Source organism: Odocoileus virginianus, chromosome 5, assembly GCF_023699985.2.
Source record: "Odocoileus virginianus isolate 20LAN1187 ecotype Illinois chromosome 5, Ovbor_1.2, whole genome shotgun sequence".
NCBI lineage: Eukaryota > Metazoa > Chordata > Mammalia > Artiodactyla > Cervidae > Odocoileus > Odocoileus virginianus.
This window is the reverse complement of record NC_069678.1, coordinates 18,666,393-18,681,889: the sequence shown is the minus strand read 5'-3', so window position 1 is coordinate 18,681,889 and position 15,497 is coordinate 18,666,393. Positions and strand designations below refer to the sequence as shown.

The window sequence follows — 15,497 nt, the reverse complement described above, 5'->3', positions numbered from 1 at the left end:
TCCGCTGGACAGCGAAGTGATTCAGTCCTGTGTGTGTAGGATTATGTTTTCAGATCGGTTTCCATTACAGGGGGTGACAGGAGATTGGATCCTATTCCCTGTGGTATCCTGTGTGTCTTTGTGGGTCGTCTCCTTTCTACTCAGCACTAGCATAGTATATCCATTGAGCCCGGCTCTTCATTCATCCCTCCGTCCCTGACTCTGCCCTTGGGAAGCCCGAAGCTGCTCTCCTGTGTCGCGGGGGCTGTCGCTGTTTGGCACAGGGATGAATTTGTACAACACCTTCGATTCCACCCATCTGTGACCTTGTCTGTTTGACTTCCCTCACCAAGGGTCATATTCTGCAGCTCCGGCCGCTGTTGCTGCCAGTGACACTATGTGACTCTTGTGGACGGCTCACTGACATCCTGTTCTCTCCCTTTCTCTGACAGCGCATCTTCGCGGGTGAGCCGCTGGGGATGGACACTAGGGGTCTCTCCCCGTCTTGGCTGCGGCAAACGGGGCTGCTACGACCATGTCCCTACGTGCATGTCCCTTTCTGAATGAAGAGTTGAGCCTTTCACGGATATGGACCCAGCTCGCCTGTCTCCCGCTTACTTAGTTACCTATGTATTCAGTGTCCTTTTGAAAGCTTACTCCAAAGTCGTCGAAGCGGTCGTTGTGGAAGTAGAGTGGATTTCCAAGATGGTGCTCCTTTCCGATGGACCGCAAAGTGATTCTGTTTCCCAGGTACAGATTTCAGATTTCATGTATGTTTTCAGACTCTTTTCCACTTGAGTTTATTACAGGGTACTGACTCTTATTGCCTGTGTTGAACTGGACATCCTTGGTGCGTCTCCCTTTATAGGCGGTCCTGCATATCTGTTCATTGCAGCTCCAGAGTCATCCCTCCACCGCTGCCTTTCTGCTTGCGTTACCCTAAGGCAGTTTTCTGAGTGAGCCGGACTCTCTTCGGCAAATAGGTTCGTTTTGTATTCTTTTACACGTTCCACATGCCTTTGTCCAACTCGGTCTGACATTCTTCACCAAGTCTAAGAGTCTCTAGGTCCATCATCGCTTGTGACAAATGCCAAACCTTTCCTTTTCTCTCTAGGACCGAGTGATCATTCCATGGGACATCTATGCCACATCTTCTTGAGCCCGCCGTCTGTGGGTGGCCACTGGGGTTTCTTCTGTGTCGTGGCTATGGCAACTAGTGCTGCTGTGTGCACGGCGGCGTATGGACCTTTAGACCTCTCCGAGGTGTGTTCTCTGCGGGTATGTACCCAGGACGGGGTGTGCTCGGTCAGCTGGGAGCTCTCCTTGGTCCTCATGAAATCCCAGGCATCCCCCCTGCCAACCACCACCACCATCCCACCCTGAGTCCCCAGCAATGGCACACCCGAGACTGGACATTTGCTCCTGCTGAGTGGGGACTCAGGTCTCTGGGGTGGGACGGTGGGCCCACCCTGTTCCGACCAGGTCCGGGCCCCGACTGGCCCTCCATTTCTGTGGCTCGCTTGCCAGCGTCCTAGCCACCGCCCGGAGCCCCAGCCCACTGCCGAGCCTGAGCAGTCTGCAGCACTGCGCCCCAGGGTGGCATGCAGGCTCACCCGCCACCCCGCCCACACGGCGTGCCCTGCCACCACCTCCCTCACACCACAGCCCCCTCACGGGCACATCCTAACCTCTGCCTCTCCCGGCAGACCCCAGACTCGGCCCCATCTACCCGCCACCGTCGCCCTGCAGCCCCGGGCCATCCCTCACACGTCCTGCCCTGCCCTGGCGTTCACCAGTGCGGGCCTGCCTCCGGCTGCACAGACCCAACCCTACCACCCGCCCACCCTGACCGCAGACCTGAACCAGCCTCACACGGGTGCCTGGCACGGCGTCGCCACCGCCTCCACGCTTCTGCAGAGACCCTGGTCGAGTGGCCAGCCCATCTTCCGGCCAGGTGCCCGCAAGTCCCACGCCTCCCCTTCCGGCCGGCCCTCCACGGAGATGCCCCGCCCAAGCACCCCTGGGCCTGCCTCCCCGCACCCGGCTCGCCGCCGCCCCCTCTCCCTGCGATGGCTCTGCCCCGGTCCCTGCTCCACGTGGGGCGTCCACCAGCCATGGCCCCAGGCACCTTCGTCCCGCACTCTCACCCACGCACGCCGACGCCTACGGCGCCGGCAGGGTCGTCGAGGAAACCTCCTGCGGTGACGGCGAGCACGCGTCGGGCCACAGGGACTCCATTTCCCCAGGGGACTCGGCTTTGTCCCGACGCCCCCGAGCGTGCCGCCCTCGCCGCACGATGATGCCCTTTGTCGGCCGTCCACTCCCCCACCCCCCCAAGGGACACTGTCCTTCAACAGTCGTGAAACCCTTTGGGGGTAGACGGGCCCAAGATTGCGCTAAGAGCAGACTGGTGGGCAATGACCCCCCGGGGAGAGCTCCTCGGGGAAGACGATGACAGTTTGTGGAGAGGGATGGAGTCGATCCTGGACAGACAGTTTGGAGAGAATGGCAAAGTAGTACATAGGGCAGGGGTGCGTGGAACAGGGCACTGTGTGTGTGTGTGTATGTGTGTGCGCGCCTGGGTGCCCACCTTTGGGTAGTTGTCGGGGAGGGACATCTGGGTAAACCTTGCCTCACTCCGGTAGGATTGAGAGCTGTGGTCAGGCAAGGGAAACACCATGTTTGTCGGAGTGTCCATCCTGGCCGGCATCGCTGCCTCGGGCGCATCTGCCGCCTCCCAGCTGGTTGGCTGGGTTTTCCCGGCCGGCCCGCCCCGCCGGGATGTGTGTGCTCTCTCACTTCCCCCGCGCGGTGCTGTGACTCGAAGCACAGGCCCACGTTTGTCTTCACCCCTTTGCCTCAGAGAGAGCAAAGAAGAACTCAAGAGCCTCTTGATGAAAGTGAAAGAGGAGAGTGAAAAAGTTGGCTTCAAACTCAACATTCAGAAAACTGAGATCGTGGCATCCGGTCCCATCACTTCATGGCAAATAGATGGGGAAACCATGGAAACCCAGAGAGACGTCATGGGGGGGGGCTCCCCCAAATCACTGCAGACGGTGGCTGCGGCCATGAAATTAAAAAGACGTTCGCCTCGTGGGAGGAAAAGCTATGACCAACCTAGACAGCATGTCGAAACGCAGAGACGTGACTCTGCCACGAGGGTCCATCTCGTGAAAGGCACGGTCTCTCCAGCAGTCACGGACAGATGTGAGAGTTGGACTATAAAGAAAGCTGAGCGCTGAAGAATCGATGCTTTTGAACTGCGGTGTTGGAGAAGACACTTGAGAGTCCCTTGGACTGCCAGGAGATCCAACCAGTCAATCCTAGAGGAAATCAGTCCTGAATATTCATTGGAAGGCCTGAGGCTGAAGCTGACACTTGAGTCCTCTGGCCACCTGACGCAAAGGCCTGAGCTCCCTGGAAAAGACCTCGATGGAAGGCAGGAGGAGACGGGGACGACACGACACGCCAGAAGGTGAGATGCTTCCATGGCATCGCCGACTCCATGGACATGAGTTTGAGCAAGCTGCGGGGGTTGGTGACGGCCAGGGAAGCCTGGGCTGCTGCAATGCACTGAGCGACTGAACCCATCGATACCGGTGCCTTGCGGGCGCCGTGGTCCGCCTCCCGGAGCCCACTCAGGACCAGAACCCTCTTGGAGTCACCAGCGGCGCACGGGAGTCACAGCCAGCCCAGGAGCTGGCACTCAATGGCCAAGCCGCCCAGAGAGGTGGCTGGCATGCAGGACACGGGAAGGCAGGCGTGTCCGTGGCCACTGGCCCCAATCCCAGAGGCAGATCCCCCTCGCTCATCTTCGGCCGTGGCCACCGCCGCGGCCATTGCCGGCCCGCGCTGGCGACCACCACAGCCCACGCCCCGACCCCTACCCCCACCCGCCCTGTCCGTCGCCACCTCCTCCCCACCACCGACAGCAGGAGAGCCAGCACAAGCCCAGGAGCATCACGCCGCCACCAGGGGCAGCAGCCGCAGCCCCTCAGGAGGGAGCTTGCGGGCCTGGGAGGCCTCAGGCGGGCCGTGGTGGACGCGGCGCGAGGTGGCCACTGCGGCCAAAAGATTTGCCCCGGGGGCCGGCGGGGGTGGCCTGAATCGTGCTTGGGCTTGAGGTGCAGGGTCCCGGGGCCTCTGTCGCAGCGCTGAGCAAGCGTAGGCTAAAAGGGTGGCGGGGTCGCCGGCGAGGAGATCGGCCGGTGGCGGGCGGAGGGGAAGAAGAAAGGCTTCCCTGACCGGGAATCGAACCCGGGCCGCGGCGGTGAGAGCGCCGAATCCTAACCACTAGACCACCAGGGAGCGTCGGGGCTCGGCCCTCGCCTGCTCCTGCTGAACCCAGCGCCTCCATGCCGCCCGCCCGCGCCACCGTGGTGCCCACACCCGGCCCTTGCAAGGCAAGTCCAGCCGCCCGCCGGCCCTGTCAGTCCGCCTGCCCTGGCGTGCCGTCTTGCTCTCAGCAGCCTCAAAACACTGCGCGCGCCACCGGCTTCTCGCACACACGCCAAAAGCCGCGCGCCAGCTGCCTGGCTCCATGCTCCCAGCTCTCTCTGCCCCGAACGCCCCTGCCGGGATGGCGGCGGAGCTCAGCAAAAGGTCGGCCCGCTGCGTTGGCCGGGAATCGAACCCGGGTCAACTGCTTGGAAGGCAGCTATGCTCACCACTATACCACCAACGCTGCTCAGCCCGGGCCGCCGCCAGACCCAGGCCCCGGGCTCGCCCCAGCACACTCTCGCCGCATCCCTGCCCCGACGCCCCGTCAGCGGGAGGCTCTGCGCTGCCGCTGGCGCCACCCGCAGCCCACCAGCAAGCCCATCCGCGCCAGCTCTACGCAGCGGCCGGGGTCCAGCGGCCCCACCGCCCCGGGGCGGCGCTCCTGCGGCCTTGCGGTCCCCCGGCCGTCCGCTCCCCGCGGCGGCCCGCGAGCGCCTCCGCCCTCACCCCCGGGGGGCAACGCGGGGCACGCAGCTTCCAGCAGCCAGCCGGCCAAAGCCCTTCTCCACCGTGCGCTGGGCGAGGCCACTTCCCACGACGACAGGGGGACACGGGAGCCACCCGCCTGCAGGCGTCCCGGCGCTGTGCCGCGCCGCGGGGGCGTCGCGAGCCTAGGAGCCCACTGAGGCAGCCCCTGTGGGCGGGCGGGCCGGCCGCAGCAAGATCCGGCTATGGTCGGGCAAGGCCGTGGGGTGGCCAAGGAGGCCGTCGCTCGGCCGTGGCGACCGAGCGCCCGGCGACGACAAAGGGCTCAGGCGGTGGGCTGCACGCGTAGAGGGGGTCGACGGTGGCTAGGCCGGGCCCCGCCGTTGGCGGCGCCTGGCCCAAAGGCGGAGGCAGGAGACGAAGGGCCCTTGGGTGCCAGGCGGCGGGACAGAGAGCGACCGCGGCCACCAAAAAGGCTGTGTTGCCTCCCCGTCGGGGAATCGAACCCCGGTCTCCCGCGTGACAGGCGGGGATACTCACCACTATACTAACGAGGACGGCGGCGACCGCCCTGCCGCCCGGCCGCCCTCGGGCTCTCGGGCTGCCTGCCCCCGCCTATCCCGTGCCCACCACGGGCCCCCGACCCGACCGCCCACCAAACCAACCGCCTCAGTCACAGAGGCGGCCCGCGACCCCGACAGGGACCCGGACCCCCCGGGGCACTGGACACTCCTCGTGCGCGCCGCCTCTTGCCTCCAACGCGGCCATTCCGCCGGGAGAAGAGGGTGCGAGAAGGCAAGCGAGGCTGCGAGGACACAGTGGGCGCGCGCCGGCCCGCGTCTGGCGAGGAGGGGCGCGGCGGGGGGGGGTGGGGGTGGGGGGTGGGAGGGGCCGGCTCGCCAAGGGCCGGGCTGGGTCCGGGGCGCGACCGGCGGCGGAGCCAGGCGCCTCGGCCGGCCCCGTCGCTCACCCACACCAGACGGCCGCCTGCCTGCCTGCCTGCCTGCCTGCCTGCCTGCCTGCCTGCCTGGCGCGGCGCAGCGCGCGGCCCGCCACGGGCGCCGGGGCTCGCGCCGCGTCGGGTCTCAGCCAGGCGAGCGGCCACGCGCCCGCCCAGGCCGCCGTCAGGATGGCCGAGCGGTCTAAGGCGCTGCGTTCAGGTCGCAGTCTCCCCTGGAGGCGTGGGTTCGAATCCCACTCCTGACAAGCCAGCCTTTTGGCCCGCCGGACAAACGCACCCGTCCTCCCCGCGCCACAGCCTTTCTCCACACACGCCGGCCCCCCCGCCACCTGCACCCCACAACCAGGAACCTTCAGGCCGTCTCAGCGCATCTTTCCTCCTCAGCTGGCTGCGGCTGCAGCTGCTGCTTTTCCGGCCTCCCCGCCTGCCCCTCGCCCACCCTCGCCCACCCTCCCACTCCCACGGCCCCGCCCCGCCCCGCCCCCGTCCGCGCCGACGCACGCAGCCCCGCGGCGGGTGGCAAGCCCTCCTCGCTTCGCCGGCGCTGCGACTTCTGCCTGCTCAACGGCCAACTCGCTCTGGCAGCCTTGCTTCCACGTCCGCCCCCGGCGGCTCTCCCTCCCGCCGCCACCGTGTCGTCCGCGCCCGCACCGCCGGCCCGCCTGCGCCACCCAGCCACACCGCGGCGGCCGAGCCCCCGCCTTGCCCGCCACGGGCCTGCTGCGTGCCGTCGACGCTTCTCCGCCTAGCGGCCTCGGCCAGGCCACACCTGCCTGCCTCCCGCCCGGGACGCGTACCACGCAGCCTTGCTGCGGGCCGCCGAACACCGGCTTTGCGTGCACGTGCCCGTCCCGGGAAGGGCGCTCGGCTGGGGTGGGAGCGGAAGCCCTGCGTGCCCGTCCAGCCCACCCACAGGCGCCCAGCCCGCGTCCCGGACCTCGGCGCCACCACGCCGGGTCCCGGGCTTGGCTGGGGGGGGGAAGACGCCGCCCGGGCCGTTGCCAAGGCCGCCCTGGCGTGCTCCCTGCCTCAGGCGGCAGTCCCCAAGCCAGGAGCCGCTCTGCCCAAGGGCCCCTCCTCACCACCACCACCCACCCTGTCAGAGCGGAGCCCCCGGGAGCGCGGTCCGCCAGAGCGCAGGAGCCAGGCTCACACGCCTTTGGGTCCAAGGCCCTGAGCGCCGCTCGGGGCGGCGGCGGGGCGACCCGGGGCGTCGCGCTCCGGTGCTCGCCCGCCCATCGCGCACAGCCCGAGCCCGGGGTCCCGGCCCCCGCCCGCAATGGCACGCCCCACCCCGCCCCGGCCGGAAAGCCAGCCCGCCAGAGGGACTTTGGGTCGGGACCCGGCAGGTCGCTGAGAGGAACGTCGGCGCGCGGCCGCGGCGACCACGCAGCGCCTGCCTCCGCCTGAGATCCCGGCGCTGGGCAGACGGCGTCGGCTCCTCGTCCCCTCGGGCGACACCGACAGCGTCGCGGCGGCCGTGGTCGGCGCAGAAGGCGCGGCACGGGCCCGAGTGGGCCGGCGTCCCGCCGTCCCCGGGGTCCCTCCGAGAGCGCCGCGCCCTGGGGTCCTGCACGTGCCCGGATCCTGGCTTTCAGGTCGGCCGCCCATCGTCTCCTGCTCCGATGGAGCAGACAGATGCCCACGGGCGAGCGGTGAGCAGTGACGGGCGGGTGGCGGCCAGCGGCTCTGGGGCAGCGTCGGGCGGCGGCGGCCACCGGTGCATGGGTGGTTCAGTGGTAGAATTCTCGCCTGCCACGCGGGAGGCCCGGGTTCGATTCCCGGCCCATGCAACCCCAGCGTCCCCTTTTGGTCCCGCACTGCAGCCCCAGAGCCGAGCTAGGTCTGCCCGCTGAAAGGCGCTCAAGGCAGCGCGCTGCAACCGCTGGCTGCTACCTGCCGCCCGCTGCCTCTCCCACGCAGCTGCCCACGACCCCTCCCGACCCCACACACGGCCCTGCTGCCAAGCCTCCGTGGCCCCAAGCCCTGCGGGCTCGGCCGCCCGCGCGCCCGCACACCTCCCTTGTGGTTGCTGGCTTCCTCACCCGGACCCAGACGCTGGCTCAGGGATTGCGCTGGAAGGAGTACCCCACCTCTGGCAGCCGCCGGCCCCACCTCTTCAGCTTTCCCAACGTCTGTCTCCAAGCTCCCTGGCTCAGTCTCCCCACACTCCGAGAATCAATCACCCTACGTTTGCACAGCCAGGAGCAAGGAAGTTGCCACACCTGGCAAGGATACCTCCCTTTTCCCTGGAGGGTCCCTGGAGCATCATCTTGCAGGAGGCGTTCCTAAGAAGTCCACAAGCTCCCGGCCCTGGGCCCAGATCGGTTTCCAACAGCAACGCCCTCACCACCTCACACACCACCCCCTCCCCTGAAACCCTCTTGCCCGCCTCACCTCAGCATCAGTCCTGCTCTGCCAGTAACACCACCTCAGCCTGCACCCTCACCATCCCCCTGCTCCCCCAAACGCACCCATCCCACCCAACCCCCACCCCTGCTCCCCACCTCCCCCATCTCCACTCCCGCACCCCCTCCACCCGCCGCGCACACACACACGCGCGCACGCGCGCACGCCCGGTTCCTGCCTGAGCCATCCCAAGTCCTACTCTTGTCAAGGAACCTGCCTTTGCCTTTGTCCCACTGGCCCGTCTCCCCCCAACCCCCACCCCAACCCTTGGCCTGTTTCTTTTTCTGCTTCTTCCGACGCGAGTAGAACTGATTTACTTTCCTGGGTTAGTCTTAGGTGCATGGCACCGTGATTCAGTCCCCTGTTCATTTCCAGCTGATTTTCCAGTGTAGGTTAAGGCAAGATACGAATACAGATCTCATGCTACAGAGGAAAGCTTTGTTGCTTATCTCCTGTAAGTACACTAGTTCCTCTCTCTTGATCCGACTCCAACTTCGTCCGACCCCTGCCTTTCCCCTTGGGTAGCCCTATGTACGTTTTCTACATCTTAAGGTCGGTTTCCCCTTTGCACAGAGATTCATTTGCATTCGTTGGCAGAGTCCACAGAGCTTTGTCCCTCTCCACCCGACTCACTCCACTCAGCGGACCCTTCTGTGGGTCCGTCCGGCGTTGCGGCCCGTGGCGATGGCCGCTCCTTCTTGACGGCTGCGTCATATTCCACGGTACACATGTCCCTCTTCTTCTCGTGCCGGCCACGTGCCGCCGGCCACTTGGGCGTTCCCCATGTCTCGGCTCTGGCACAGAGGGCTGCGATGACCCTGGGGCATGCCTGCCTCTCTTCCCATCGGGGGTGTTGTCTTTTCCCGATGGCTACCAGGGATTGGGTTACCTGGATCATAACGTAAGCTCCTCTTCTTCCTCTTGCTGGACTGATCCTCGACTGACTGACTTCCAGGGAGCAGTAGTTGTTGTTCTGGAAGTGCAGCTGATCTACACCCTGGTGTCGGTTTCCGCTGGACAGCGAAGTGATTCAGTCCTGTGTGTGTAGGATTATGTTTTCAGATCGGTTTCCATTACAGGGGGTGACAGGAGATTGGATCCTATTCCCTGTGGTATCCTGTGTGTCTTTGTGGGTGCCTTTGTGGGTCTCCTTTCTACTCAGCACTAGTATAGTATATCCATTGAGCCCGGCTCTTCATTCACCCCTCCGTCCCTGACTCTGCCCTTGGGAAGCCCGAAGCTGCTCTCCTGTGTCGCGGGGGCTGTCGCTGTTTGGCACAGGGATGAATTTGTACAACACCTTCGATTCCACCCATCTGTGACCTTGTCTGTTTGACTTCCCTCACCAAGGGTCATATTCTGCAGCTCCGGCCGCTGTTGCTGCCAGTGACACTATGTGACTCTTGTGGACGGCTCACTGACATCCTGTTCTCTCCCTTTCTCTGACAGCGCATCTTCGTGGGTGAGCCGCTGGGGATGGACACTAGGGGTCTCTCCCCATCTTGGCTACGGCTAACGGTGGGGCTACGACCATGGGGTTTGCATGTGCCTTTCTGAACTCCACGGCCTTGCACTACCATAGCCGGAACTTGCGGCCCGCCCGCCCACAGGGGCTGCCTCAGTGGGCTCCTAGGCTCGCGACGCCCCCGCGGCGCGGTGCGGCGCGGCGCGGCACAGCGCCCGGACGCCTGCAGGCGGCTGGCTCCCGCGTCCCCTTGTCGTCGTGGGAAGTGGCCTCGCCCAGCGCACGGTGGAGAAGGGCTTTGGCCGGCTGGCTGCTGGAAGCTGCGTGCCCCGCGTTGCCCCCCGGGGGTGAGGGCGGAGGCGCTCGCGGGCCGCCGCGGGGAGCGGACGGCCGGGGGACCGCAAGGCCGCAGGAGCGCCGCTCCCGGGCAGTGGGGCCGGTGGACCCCGGCTGCTGCGTAGAGCTGGCGCGGATGGGCTTGCTGGTGGGCTGCGGGTGGCGCCAGCGGCAGCGCAGAGCCTCCCGCTGACGGGGCGTCGGGGCAGGGATGCGGCGAGAGTGTGCTGGGGCGAGCCCGGGGCCTGCGTCTGGCGGCGGCCCGGGCTGAGCAGCGTTGGTGGTATAGTGGTGAGCATAGCTGCCTTCCAAGCAGTTGACCCGGGTTCGATTCCCGGCCAACGCAGCGGGCCGACCTTTTGCTGAGCTCCGCCGCCATCCCGGCAGGGGCGTTCGGGGCAGAGAGAGCTGGGAGCAGGGAGCCAGGCAGCTGGCGCGCGGCTTTTGGCGTGTGTGCGAGAAGCCGGTGGCGCGCGCAGTGTTTTGAGGCTGCTGAGAGCAAGACGGCACGCCAGGGCAGGCGGACTGACAGGGCCGGCGGGCGGCTGGACTTGCCTTGCAAGGGCCGGGTGTGGGCACCACGGTGGCGCGGGCGGGCGGCATGGAGGCGCTGGGTTCAGCAGGAGCAGGCGAGGGCCGAGCCCCGACGCTCCCTGGTGGTCTAGTGGTTAGGATTCGGCGTTATCATCGCCTCGGTGGGGGTCTATTTCCAGGCAGGGAATCGTTTCTTCTTCCTCTTCTTCACCCACTCATCTTTACCGCACCACCTTACCGCCCCTATAGCCCCGGGTTCCTCCGAGATCAGAAAATAGGGCGACTAGTGTATTCTGAGTTAACTTTTTGCTTAAATTATTACAATCACCTGGGTTAGACACACTCGCAATTTGAAATCTAATAAAGTGGTGTCTTCAGCGAACAGTGTAGTGTTTTTGGAAAGATCTCTGTGTAAATTTGCAATAATGAGCTTGCCTCCTCTTCGTTTTGAAGCCCGTTGATGTTTTGGCTCTTTAGTGAGACGTTGTTGGTTCACTTCCGTTCATGGATGTTTGTGATGTAAATATTTTGAGGTAACATCGGTTTCTAACATTAGGTAAGCTTAATTGTAGGATAATATATTTCTGCTTCTGTATATACTACTAGGTGCTCCGCACCGGAAGTTTAGTTTTCACTCCTCACCAAACTGTGATTCATTTACCCGTTTTCCCCTCCCCACAAGGCCTTTACAATTCTGAGTCAGGATCATTAAATATTCTGCTACTTAACGTCGCAGTGTTCCTTTTTCTCCACCTTTCCTTTTAGACATCGATCTAATCCAGAATCCTATGAACCAATTGTCTAGTAAGAGACGTTTCTTAGTTTTATGAAAACTAAGAAATGTCTCTTACTAGACGATTGATTGTGGAAGAAGCACAAGCTGGAATCAAGATTGCCGGGAGAAATATCCATAACCTCAGATATGCAGATGACACTACCCTTATGACAGAAAGTGAAGAGGAACTAAAGAGCCTCTTGCTGAAAGGGAAAGAGGAGAGTGAAAAAGTTAGCTTAAAGCTCAACATTCAGAAAACTAAGATCATGGTATCCGGTCCCATCTCTTCATGGCAAATAGATGGGGAAACAGTGGAAACAGTGTCAGACTTTATTTTGGGGGGCTCCAAAATCACTGCAGATGGTGATTGCAGCCATGAAATTAAAAGACGCTTACTCCTTGGAAGGAAAGTTGTGATCAACCTAGATAGCATATTAAAAAGCAGAGACATTACTCTGCCAACAAAGGTCCGTCTGGTCAAGGCTATGGTTTTTCCAGTGGTCATGTATGGATGTGAGAGTTGGATTATAAAGAAAACTGAGCACAGAAGAATTGATGCTTTTGAACTGTCGTGTTGGAGAAGACTCTTGAGAGTCCCTTGGACTGGAAGGAGATCCAACCAGTCCATCCTAAAGATCAGTCCTGGATGTTCACTGGAAGTACTGATGTTGAAGCTGAAACCAATACTTTGGCCACCTGATGCAGACAGCTGACTCATCGGAAAAGACCCTGATGCTGGGAGGGATTGGGACTGGGAGGAGAAGGGGATGACAGAATGAGATGACTGGATGGCATCACCGACGCAATGGACATGAGTTTGAGTAAACTCCCGGAGTTGGTGATGGACAGGGAGGCCTGGCATGCTGCAGTTCATGGGGTCACAAGGAGTCGGACACGACTGAGCGACTGAACTGAACTGAACTGAATCAGACAGGAGTCATCTGCAGTGAAACAGATATTCCTGTTCTTTTTTCCAGGAAGGAAATCCGTTGAGAGTGGCTTTCCTACAGAATCTCACAGCCAGTGGGCTGTTCCAAGTGGGGGCTGATACTACACAAAATAGCTACAGCTGTCTACTACCATTTAGCCACAAAACACCCTTCTTTGCCACCATGATTACGTCACATACAGTGTTGGGAAGAGCTTGGGTTAATGTCCATTCCCTTTCAAAAGGGGGAAATTGGAGGCACAGAGCAATCCCTGGTTCACAGTGCTTTTAACACCCAGCTTGATACATGCTGCCAGTTCTGTAAGGCCCACTGCTGCTCACTGGGAATGATTCTCTGCCTCTCAATATCATCCCCTGAGTTATCCTTACTCTTCCATAAAAATAGCATTTGCAGCTGATCCTTTTTTTTTTTCCCCTAGCCGGCTTTCTGCCCATCAAAATTTGGAGATCCAAAGGCTTCTTTTAATTTTGTATTGTCTCTGTCCCTTTCAGTTCAAGCTGATATACTCCCTTTAAAGACTTGAAGAGTTTCTTATATGTCAATATATATTTCACTTTTGGGGCCAAAATGACACTCACAAATCTGAGATGAGCCCTTTTTTTACTTTGGGTTCTTGGTGAGGCTAGTGGAGGCCAAGGCCCTTTATCTTTAAAAAGTCTCATTAAGGCAAAGTCTTTGAGGTGTACCCTTAAGACTGAGTGCCTTCTTTCTGTCTGAAAGAGTTTATGAGGCACTGTTTCAGTTTTCCTTTTGTCTTAATAAAGAGTCCTATAGGTGCAGCCTTAGTTTTCTCTTTCCCCTGGGACCATGTTTTTCTGACAGTGCCGGGGTTTGATCTTTATGTGGAGTCTCTTTCTTTCTCTGAAAAATATTGCTGAGTGGAAACTGTCTCAAGCTTTTACATTTCCTCCAATTCCAGTTGAAAATGGAGCAGTTAGTTGTTTGGTTCACCTCTGTTTCTAATATTTTGTGACAGGCAGGGGAGAGGAGGAAAAATTTTCTTTTTTCCTATACCCTCTTAGGTTTTTCAGCTGGGGCACTATAAAATTACACTAACAGAAGACTGACAAGAGGAAGACAGTTCGTGAGTGCATGTAGCGCACATCACACAGGAAAAAGCATGATGGGAAATTCAAAGGAGCGGTTACAACTTGGGCCAATATAGCATCTTAACAAAAGAAAAATACATTTGTAGAGAAATAACATGACAGGAAACTGTGGGAAGGTAAAGATGGGGCAGAACTAATTGAGTAAAAAAAAGATGTTCAAACAAATATTTGTATAGGAATGTTCATAGCAGAACTATTCACAGCAGCCAAATTGTGGCAACAACCCAGTATCCATCAATGGATGAATATATAGACAAAATGTGGTAAATACATATGATGGAATTTTATTCAGTCATAAACTAGAATGAAGTACTGATACATCCTACAATATGAATGAACTCCAAAAAGAAGTGAAAGAAGCCAGACACAAAATGTCACATAATGTGTGGTTCCACTTGTATGAAATATCTAAAATAGATAACTGTAAAGGAATAGAAAGTAAGTTGATGGCTTCCAAGGACTGGAAGGAGAGAGCATTGGGGAATAATTGCTTAATGGATATGGGGTTTTATTTTGGGATGATGGAAATGTTTCGGACTAGATGGAGGTGGTGGTTACATAACTTTCAGAATGCATTAAATGCCAATGAATTGTTCACTTAAAAATGGTTGATTTTATGTTATGTGAATTTGCACTTAAAAACAAACAAAATTCAATGTGGCCTCTGAAGTCCAATTGTCAGTAGGATAACTGTAAATCTGTATATTGGTGTGTTTAGCCTACCATTAATATTACCCAGCCCTGATGTTTCTCTGCCAGAAGGGACTTTTTCTTTTTTAATTCATTCCTCTTATGTAACCAGATGGAAGCATCTCTACGCTACATCCAGACAGGGCAGAAGCAAAAATGCTCTAAAAAAGCAGTTATTCTTAACTATAGCCCAACCAAGGGAATTCTTTTTCTTCTATGTGCTTAGTATAATAGTGTCACCATCTGTGATGGTTAATTTTATGTGTCAACTTGACTGGGCCATGGGGTACCCAGATATTTGGTTAAACTTTATTTCAAGTCTTTCTGTGAGAATGTTTTTGCATGGGATTAACATTTAAACCAGAAGACTGAGTAAAGCAGACTGCTCTCTGTATTGTGGATGGGCCTCATCCATCTGTTGGATGACCAGATAGAACAGAAAGACTGCCATCCCTCTAGTAAGAAAGAACTCATCCTGCCTAACTGCTGTCAAACTGGGAATTGTGGTTTCCCTGCCTTCAGATTTGGACTGGAACATCAGCTTTTCCTTGGCTAGAGCCTGTTGGCCTTGAACTAGCTCTCCTGGTTCTCAAGCCTTCAAACTCCAACTGGAACCAAACCATCAGCTCTCAGTGTCTTGCTTGCTCACTCATGCTGTAGATCCATAATCCTATAAGTCAATTCTTTATAATCTCCTTCTCTCTCTCTAGATACAGATGTATAGATAGGTACAAATCTCCAACACTTTGGCCACCTGATGCGAACAATTGTCTCACTGGAAAAGATCCTGATGCTGGGAAAGATTGAAGACAAAAGGAGAAGAGGGCAGCAGAGGATGAGGTGGTTGGATGGTGTCACCAATTCAATGGACAAGAACTTGGACCAACCCTTGGAGTTGATGATGGACAGGGAGGCCTGGTGTGCTGCAGCCCATGGGGTCAAAAAGAGTCGGATACAACTTTAGCGACTCAACAACAACAGATCTCCTAATGGTTCTATTTCTAGGAGATCCTGACTAATGCACCATCCATCCAATCCAAAATCCAAGAAACTTTACAGGCCCCATTTTCTCTCTCCTCTGATTAACTTCTAGTAGGAATACTGAGTGTTCCTCAAGTTAAAGGAATCTTTCTAAAAATTGGAAACATGATCCTGAATACAATTTTAAGAGGAAAATGTATATTTGTTAGCCCTGTACCTTCAAACTACATGGCAAATACTTGAACTACTGGGGTGAAAATACTCACTAAAGAACTTGGCAGTGTTCTCACTGGAGGGGAAGCCAAAGGGATAAAAGAGAAAGCACTTGATGCCTAACGTATATGGTAAGAAAGGTTCTGAGCTTATTTCCAAGGGTACTGTA

The 15,497-nt window shown here is 58.6% G+C and overlaps 6 non-coding genes across 6 annotated transcripts; 3 read left to right on the top strand and 3 right to left on the bottom strand.

Moving 5' to 3' along the window:
• Window positions 1-4,215: 4,215 nt before the first annotated feature.
• Window positions 4,216-4,287, bottom strand: TRNAE-CUC (transfer RNA glutamic acid (anticodon CUC)). The gene has a single exon. It is a non-coding gene; the product is annotated as a tRNA-Glu (tRNA).
• A 304-nt stretch (window positions 4,288-4,591) lies between these two features.
• TRNAG-UCC (transfer RNA glycine (anticodon UCC)) lies at window positions 4,592-4,663 on the bottom strand. The gene has a single exon. It is a non-coding gene; the product is annotated as a tRNA-Gly (tRNA).
• Window positions 4,664-5,390: 727 nt separating this feature from the next.
• Window positions 5,391-5,462, bottom strand: TRNAD-GUC (transfer RNA aspartic acid (anticodon GUC)). The gene has a single exon. It is a non-coding gene; the product is annotated as a tRNA-Asp (tRNA).
• Window positions 5,463-6,028: 566 nt separating this feature from the next.
• Window positions 6,029-6,111, top strand: TRNAL-CAG (transfer RNA leucine (anticodon CAG)). Its single transcript has one exon. It is a non-coding gene; the product is annotated as a tRNA-Leu (tRNA).
• A 1,477-nt stretch (window positions 6,112-7,588) lies between these two features.
• On the top strand, window positions 7,589-7,659 carry TRNAG-GCC (transfer RNA glycine (anticodon GCC)). The gene has a single exon. It is a non-coding gene; the product is annotated as a tRNA-Gly (tRNA).
• Window positions 7,660-10,350: 2,691 nt separating this feature from the next.
• On the top strand, window positions 10,351-10,422 carry TRNAG-UCC (transfer RNA glycine (anticodon UCC)). The gene has a single exon. It is a non-coding gene; the product is annotated as a tRNA-Gly (tRNA).
• Window positions 10,423-15,497: the final 5,075 nt, after the last annotated feature.